Raw genomic sequence first — 8,129 nt, 5'->3', positions numbered from 1 at the left:
ATAACTATCATAGAAATATTAAATAATACATTGAAAAAGATGAACAGCATTCCTGAAAAAATAAGAAAATCAAATGGAAATTGTAGAAAGGGAAAATACAAAATAAAATATACATTAGATAGGCTTGACAGCAGATTAGGCATGACACAGGAAAAGATCAATGACCTTGAAGATTGGTAAATAGAAAACATCCAGCCAAAACCCAAGAAGAAAAACGAGTGAAAAAATGTGATTTCGGAACATGTCCACAAATTCTTTCACACTATCCCATCAAGAGGAAACTTTGTGATTTCCTTGATAAACAGAATGTGGTTAAAGTGACATTTTGTGACTTGTAAGAGTAGATACAAAAAGACAATGGCACTTCTGCTATACTTTCTAGGAGTACACATTCTTGGAAGCCAGCAGCTATGCTATGAGGAGGCTCAGGCCAAATGAAGAGGACATGTTCTGGTTGCCATTCTCCACTGAAATCTCAGCTGACAACCATCTTCAACAGGCAGGCACACGAGTGAGAAGGACTTTGAGATGACTCTCATTAAAGCCACTGTCAAATCAAATGAGAGGTGCTTAGTAAGAACCAACTGACTGAGCCTAGTCAATGCCAAGTGCATGAGATAATAACAGTAAATGCTTACTTTTTACTCCACTAAATTTGGGATTGATACACAATATTAGATCCATGGAACAGAACTAGAGTGACTAGGCCCTATGAAACAACAGTTAGTGATTTAAATGTGTCATATAAATGGGGTCCCAGGGAGAAGGAGAAAGAGAATAGGGGAAATAGCTGAAAATTTCAAAAATTGATGAAAGGCACCAGACCCAAAATACAAGGAAATAAATACAGCATACTCAAAGCAGGATAAATACAAAGAAAACACACATGTGAATGTATGTGTGTGTGTTTGTGTGTGTGTATAAAGAACTTATATACAGAATCAAAATCAGCAATAAAAAGATGAACTAACTAACCTAAGAAAATGAGCAAAAAGCTTAAGATGACACTTCACAGAAGAAGATATTAGAAATGTTTGTAGCACTTTATGCAGAGTTGTCCATAACCGGAAATAGTCCAAATGTCCCTTAACAAGAAGGCAAACTGTGATACATTTTTATAATGAAATAGTACTCAGCAACAACAAAGAATGAGCCCTGGGCCTACCAAGCAAAAGAAAGCAGACACAGAGAGTACATTACACATCATTTCATTAACATGAAATTCTCCAACACCCATAAATTATCCTATAGTATGTGAAAGTTGTAACAGTGATTTGCTCAGTAGAAACTGTAAAAAATGACTGGAAAGGGGCATGAGGGAACTTTCTGAGGAGCTGCAGATATTCTACTTCTTGTCTTGGGTGTTGGTTATAGAATTGTCAAAACATATTGTTTAATATCTGTGCAATTTTATTAATGTAATTATACCTTAATAAAAATTTAAAAGATTTATAAAGCCAGGACTAGGATGCCATATTACTTGCAAAAACATCAGGAAAATTTCCTGCAGTGGTATATATTTAGGCCAGTTTTCTCAAGCCTCTCGAGGAAGCGTAGTACCTTCAAGAACGTTAATTTCTTTCTTTTTCAACTATTTAATGGCAGCAACTGTGTTTAATATGATGTGGAATGAGAATTCTATTTTCCTAGCTTCTGTGTAGGTACCCAAAGCTGAAAGACTTAGTAAATGTTTGTGACCATTGCCCAAATTCAGAAGTTGTGCATTCACACAGACACACATTGTAATGAAGGAAAGATAAGTATAATGGATTCATGATTAACTACCAATTGCCCATTTTCCCCTCCTATCATTGTGCAGAGTAACAAAGTGTTCAGCTTAGAGAATCTCCTTCCAAGTTCCCTTGCAAACCTTGATAATCATTTGGCATAGATCTCATCAATTAAAGGCTTTGGCATAGCCTTTAACACCCTGATTTTAAAAAAAGAAAAAAAAAAGGGCTAGTGGGGGATTGAAGAGTCTTTCATTTGTTTGTTTGTTTACTTATTTTATTTATTTTCCTGTTCATGTACTGCTTCTTCTTGCTTGAAATCAAGTTCTGATGCCTATAGGTTCTGGAGCCATCCTCTGATTGTGAAGATAGATGCCACATGCTGAGAAACGGACACTGGAAACTGGACAGAAACTAGTTCTTGGATGACTTCTGGAGCAGCTCACCAATGTACGAATTGCCTACCTCTTAACCTTTTATTATTTGTGAATAATAAATCTTCTGTCTGGTTAAGCAATTGCAGTTGGCTCTCTGTTACATAGAGCTAAATTCACTAGCATCTAAAACAATTGAAAAGTGGAGATTTTTCCAAGATTTTGGGGATTGTTACCTCCCCTGACAGCCTCACTTTCCTCAGAAAATGCAAATTGTAATAAAGTTTTTATACCATCACAGTAATTTAAACAAATAAATAATAGAGAAAAAAACATATATTGCTGTTGGAATTGGCATTGTTAGAGACTTTCCCAGAATATTCTTGAAATATCTTTTGAATTAAAAATATGTATATTTTGAACAAGTAATTCTACCCGGGGACTTTTTTGACAGACAAAAAGTACAAGAGCATTGGAACATAGGAATATAGAGTAGTGAAGTAACAATGGCAAAAAGTAAGAAAAAAGTGAATACCCTTCAATAAGAAAACAATTTAATAGATCATGAGACATACATACTCTGGAGTATCTTGCAGCTGTTGAAGATAAAGAATTAGTGCTATCTACCTACTGCAATGTACTAAGTAGAGAGGGACAAGAGGTGGTGGGAACAACTCACCTGGATAAAAGCCAGTAGGAGGTTCATTGTAATAAATACACCCAACTAGAAGACACTCTGCTTTCCAGTATTCCTATATACTGGTAATTCTAATGATATCATTGGTAATACACTTTTCCCCATCAGTCAAGTTTCCTGTCACCGCTCCTCTGCCCCTGGTATTGCACTGTGTAACAGTTAACTTGGAAAGTTTTCCTCAAAGTACTATTAAGTGGCGAAAGAAAAATGCAAAATATGTATATCATATTATTCTATGAAAAATGATGATCAAAATCCTGTATCTGTATGCATATTTGTATGAGTGTATATCACATACATAATGCATATACATACACATGACTAAAATGATTATCTGAGTGTGAGGAAGAAGACAGATGGCTAATTACTGGATTGTTAACATGGGCTCTGGGAACTGGGAGAGGTGATAGAGAGGGAGGAGGAAGAAAGACAGAAGATAAGCAAAACAAGCAAAAAGATACTCCATTAAAAATGTTTGTATGATTTTACCACATCTGTACATTCATACACATCTAAGGGAGGAAATGTAAAAAGCAAAACAATACTCCATTAAAAATGTATGAATGACTTGACCACATCTGTACATTCATATATATATAAAGGTGGAAATGTAATAATTACAAAAGCAAACAGAATACAACAAATTTTAGTAATTTCAAGCTGAAAACTTGCGGTACAGACTTCAGAACTCCATACTGTGTGAAGATTTAAAGATCTGAAATCCTACGTGAAAGGATGGGCTAAAGATTGGACTTGGAAGATAGTCAAGAAACCCACGCCCACACCAAAAATCCAAGATGTACTCCATGAGGAGGTTCTTACCATTTGCTTAAATTGCAAGCTGAGAGAAGTGACTCATATAGTACATACAACATGAATGCATCAATATAATAGTCACTCATTCCGTTGCAAATTAGTATTGAGTGGAGACTAACTTTTAAATTATTTTCTTTAGAATGAACATAATCAAATGGAGAGAGCTCCAATAATTTTGACTATATAATTTCCTGTTTGCTTGTTTGTTTAGTTATCCAGAAAATCAGGACACAAGCCTTAAATTTTTACAGTAAGCTTTATAAACACAAGAGCTGAGCCTCACTCAGTTCTAAGAAAGCAGAGCTACGTGGAGGATTAGGGGTAACGGTTTGTACCTGACACAAAACAAACATTTTAATTGTATCTAATCAGAAAATGGTTTTGTTTTTAGTTCCAGTGTCAAATCCAGCAGTCTGTATTGAGGAATCTGCACAGAGGCATGTTAGATTTCTCCATTAGTCATTCAGGCTGCTTCATCCACGTCACTGTGACCTTGCAGAGAACACAGTATCCTTGGAGACTTTAAAATCATGTTCTAGGTGAACCTCATAAAGTACATTAAGGCTATAATTCTGATCTGTGTAAAAGACTGTGAATTTACTAAAAGATATTAAAAAAAGTTCTGTTTTTTGTTTTTTGTTGTTGTTATCTAGATTAAAGAACATGCTAGGATTTCGGGACTCTTGCTTGTATCAGTCACTAGATTTATAGCATCAGTACTTACTACAAATAAATAGAAATGGTTCAGTATTTTTTAAATAGCCCTTTTAATTTTAGGCAGGAAGACAATATTGCAGAAGTAAACAGTGTTGACAAGCAAGATCCTTCATTTCCATGTCTACCTTAGTCAGGCAGGACTGACTTCTTTCTAACAAAGAATAAATATTTTTCATAAAGAGCTTCACGTTCAATCTCTGCATTCAAGACAATTGCTATGAAAAAGGTTATGGTCTTTATCTCATTAAAAATAAATATTGAATTGGGTAAACATTTTGTTCCACATTTTGGATGTTTGCTTGTGATAGATTAATGAACAAAACACAAACCTGTTCTCAAGACATTTGCAGACCCAAGTAGAATGCAATGTGAGAGCACCCTAATTTTGCTGGTACGAGGAATCTTGTAAGCATAGAAAATTATAAATATTATAATTTTGGTTGGATACTTTATATACTTTTGTATTAGCAGTTTTCAGGTTAGGGTTATGGCCACACATTGCTTTAATTAAATACTTAAATTTAATGCCTTGGGGTCACTTACAAGGTTTTTGAAATTATCACGCTACCCAATTCATACAAGTGAGGCAAGATTTGGAGATCATATTTTTATTCCAAATTCTACATAAAGGTCAAGCTTGTTTTTAAAGAAATTAAACTTATAATTCTCAGACATGGAAATTTAATTAGAAATTTAGATCTGTTCACCTTGGAATGGTGTTTGTTATTTTGGAGTCTAATTTCTTCTATGGGTATGAAAATGAATCATTCAACCCAAGCCAATATTCTGACCAGGCACCCTTCTCTCCGATGCTCTGAAATTAGATGACAAAGAATGCAGGTAGTTAAACACCTCTGCAGATTAGGGACAAATAGTTCAGAATCAGCTATGACTATTTGACAAAAAATTTTGGCTTCTAGTTTTTCTTAGCAAGCTGCCCATAAAAATATTGAAGTTGCTGATTTGAGATCCATTTAGTTTATTTTTGTTTCATCTTTTTTAAAATTCAGTACTCATGGTATGAGTTTAAAGGGCAAAAGTCCAATGTGACTTATTTTTAATTTTCACACCCATTTCCCTTAATAGCTACATGACCAATCTCTATCTGGATATTTTAGTTAGATAAAGATATAGAAAAAAAAAGTAAGATAGACCTAAAAGAGCCTTTGGAAACACTAATTTTTAAAGCTGAAATATAATGCTTGGATATATTTGGAAAACAAAACTCTGTTCTCTTTGATACTTCAACACTGTAACTTGTAGAATATACCTGTAGACTTAAGCACTGATCCTAAATGCAAAATTAAAAAAAAAAAATTAGTCATATAAAAATTTATTCAGACAAATGAATTCTAATAATCTTTTGGGAAATAATTAAATATGATTTGTTTCCTTCTTGTTCAGCTAAACATAGATTACTTAGTCATAGCAATTAATAATTATGCAAGTCTTCCTATGTGTTGGGAACTCTATTAAGCTTTTTGTAAGCATTATTTCATGTAAGTCCCATAACAACCCTATGCTGTGTGCATTTATATTAATTAAAAGAAAGTCAACTGCTTTAATAGAGGAGCCCCATAATTTCAGTTCTTTTATTAAAAACCTATTTTTCCTCACTCATAAAGTCTAATTAGTCATAGTTTGGTGCAGGGAATTGTCAGATACCAAAATCCAAAGATGCTTAAGTCCCTTATATAAAATGGCATAGTATTTGCATATAACCTATGCACGTCCTCCTGTACATACACTTTACATCATCTCTAGATGACTTATAATACCTAATACAATGTAAATTCTACATAAATGGTTGCTGGGTATACAGCAAATTCAACTTTTGCTTTTTAGAACTTTCTTAAATTTTTTTTCTGAATATTTTTCATTCACAGTTGGTTGAATTTGAGGAACACATGAATACAGAGGGTCAACTGCCCTCGCTTCACTGACAATTTGAATCTTTACCTAAGAAACTCAGAAATGAAGAAAAAATGGATGAAACTGATTCTTCTCAGAATTGAAGACCTTAAGAGATGATCCATTAATTTCTGCCCCCTTGGGTGAGATCCAAATTCTTTTCCTCTCTGAGACCCAATGGATTTTAGCTCTTCTTTTGATTCTGTGAGTCTTCTCCATATCTTTCCAGTAAGTTCCTTTTTTTGTGAATAATTTGGCTAGAACTTTTGTTGAGTTCAATTTTTAAAAGTATATACATAGTATGTATCACCAAGGTATTGTTTTAAATTACATCTTTAATCTCAAAACATGTGGAGATTAAACTGTTAAGATTTTTAAGTCAATTTAATCACCCAGCAAACAGAGAGAGCTAAGGCTGTCCTTTTATCAAGAAACAAACAAGTATGGCTCTTTTTGTGCCTAGCACAGCTGAGGCTCGCAATCCCAAGCATGGGAAGCATGTATCAGCTCCAAAAGCCTAGAAACTGGGTAGGTCGACCAGTTTGTTTGTTCCTCATCCATTTTCTGACTCCCACAAAAGGAGAGTGTCTCCTTATCAGCTTCCTAAGGAACATACTTAAGTATGCCCTGACAGGAGATGAACTAAAGAAGATCTGCAAGCAGCAGTTCATTAAGACTGATAACAAGGTCTGAACTGACACAACCTACCTTGCTGGATTTATGGATGCCATTAATATTGACAAGACTGGAGAGAATTTTGGTCTGATCTACAACACCAAGTGTTACTTTGCTGTTCGTTGTATTGCACCAGAGAAGGCCAAGTACAAGTTGTATAAAGTGAAAAAGAAGTTTGTGGGCACAAGTGGAATCCCACATCTGGTGACTCATGATGTTCTCACCATCTGCTACGCTGATCCCCTCAGCAAGATGAATCACACCATTCAGGTTGATTTGGAGACTGGCAAGATTACCAATTTCATCAAGTTTGACACTGTGTATAGTGACTGGAGGTGCTAACTTGGGAAAGATTGGTGTGACATCCTGGTTCTTTTGATGTGGTTCATGTCACAGATGCCAAAGGCAGCAGCTTTGCCACCCAGCTCTCCAACATTTTTGTTGTTGGCAAAGGCAACAACAAACCATGGCTTTCTCTTCCCCAAGGAAAGGATATTCACCTCACCATTGCCAAAGAGAGTGACAGGAGACTGATGGCCAAGCAGAGCAGTTGGTGAAATGATCTCCAGGTGACAAGATTGGTAGTCTTTGTACTTAATTAACAACAACACAGCATGATATTTTTTTTAAAGTATGTCCTATCAGTGTAACATCTGGCTGTTGTTCAAAGTGACTCTTTTATCAGCCCCAGTGACCCAGATGCCAATGACAGAGAGAGAGAGAGAGACAGAAGAAATGCTTATATTCAACAACTTATTGGCCATCACTTGCTGTCTATATATCATCTATGTAATAAATTCAATTTTTTCTAATGGCAAATTGACTTTAAATTTCATTGAGCTTTCAAAGGCTTAAACTTCATAAGGTAATCTTGTTCAAATACAAATATTCTCAGCTACAAAAGGAAACATTCTCAGGAGGTCTTGGGGACAGAATATAAGCAGATTCTTGTAAGTGCAAAATCTCTAGGCCATGTGTTCCATTTCTAAAATCTATATAGATTTTTCTATTCAGCTCTATGGAATATCCATTTTGTTGTTGTTGTTGCTTTTGCTATTTCTATGTGACTTTGGACAACATTCATGCACTGATACACATATATCAATTATCCTATGATGTTGACCAGCCTTAGCACACTACCACGTTCCCTTAAGGGCACTAATGATATGTTTGTGAAGCAATCCACAATGTCGCCACTGACAATAACTT

At 35.0% G+C, this 8,129-nt stretch overlaps 1 pseudogene; it reads left to right on the top strand.

Annotated features, from left to right (window-relative positions):
- The first annotated feature begins 6,688 nt into the window (after positions 1-6,688).
- LOC130859195 (40S ribosomal protein S4, X isoform-like) lies at positions 6,689-7,522 on the top strand (annotated as a pseudogene).
- Positions 7,523-8,129: the final 607 nt, after the last annotated feature.

This window comes from Hippopotamus amphibius, chromosome 8 (assembly GCF_030028045.1).
Source record: "Hippopotamus amphibius kiboko isolate mHipAmp2 chromosome 8, mHipAmp2.hap2, whole genome shotgun sequence".
Taxonomy (NCBI): Eukaryota; Metazoa; Chordata; class Mammalia; order Artiodactyla; family Hippopotamidae; genus Hippopotamus; species Hippopotamus amphibius.
This window is presented reverse-complemented; position numbering and strand designations above follow the sequence as displayed.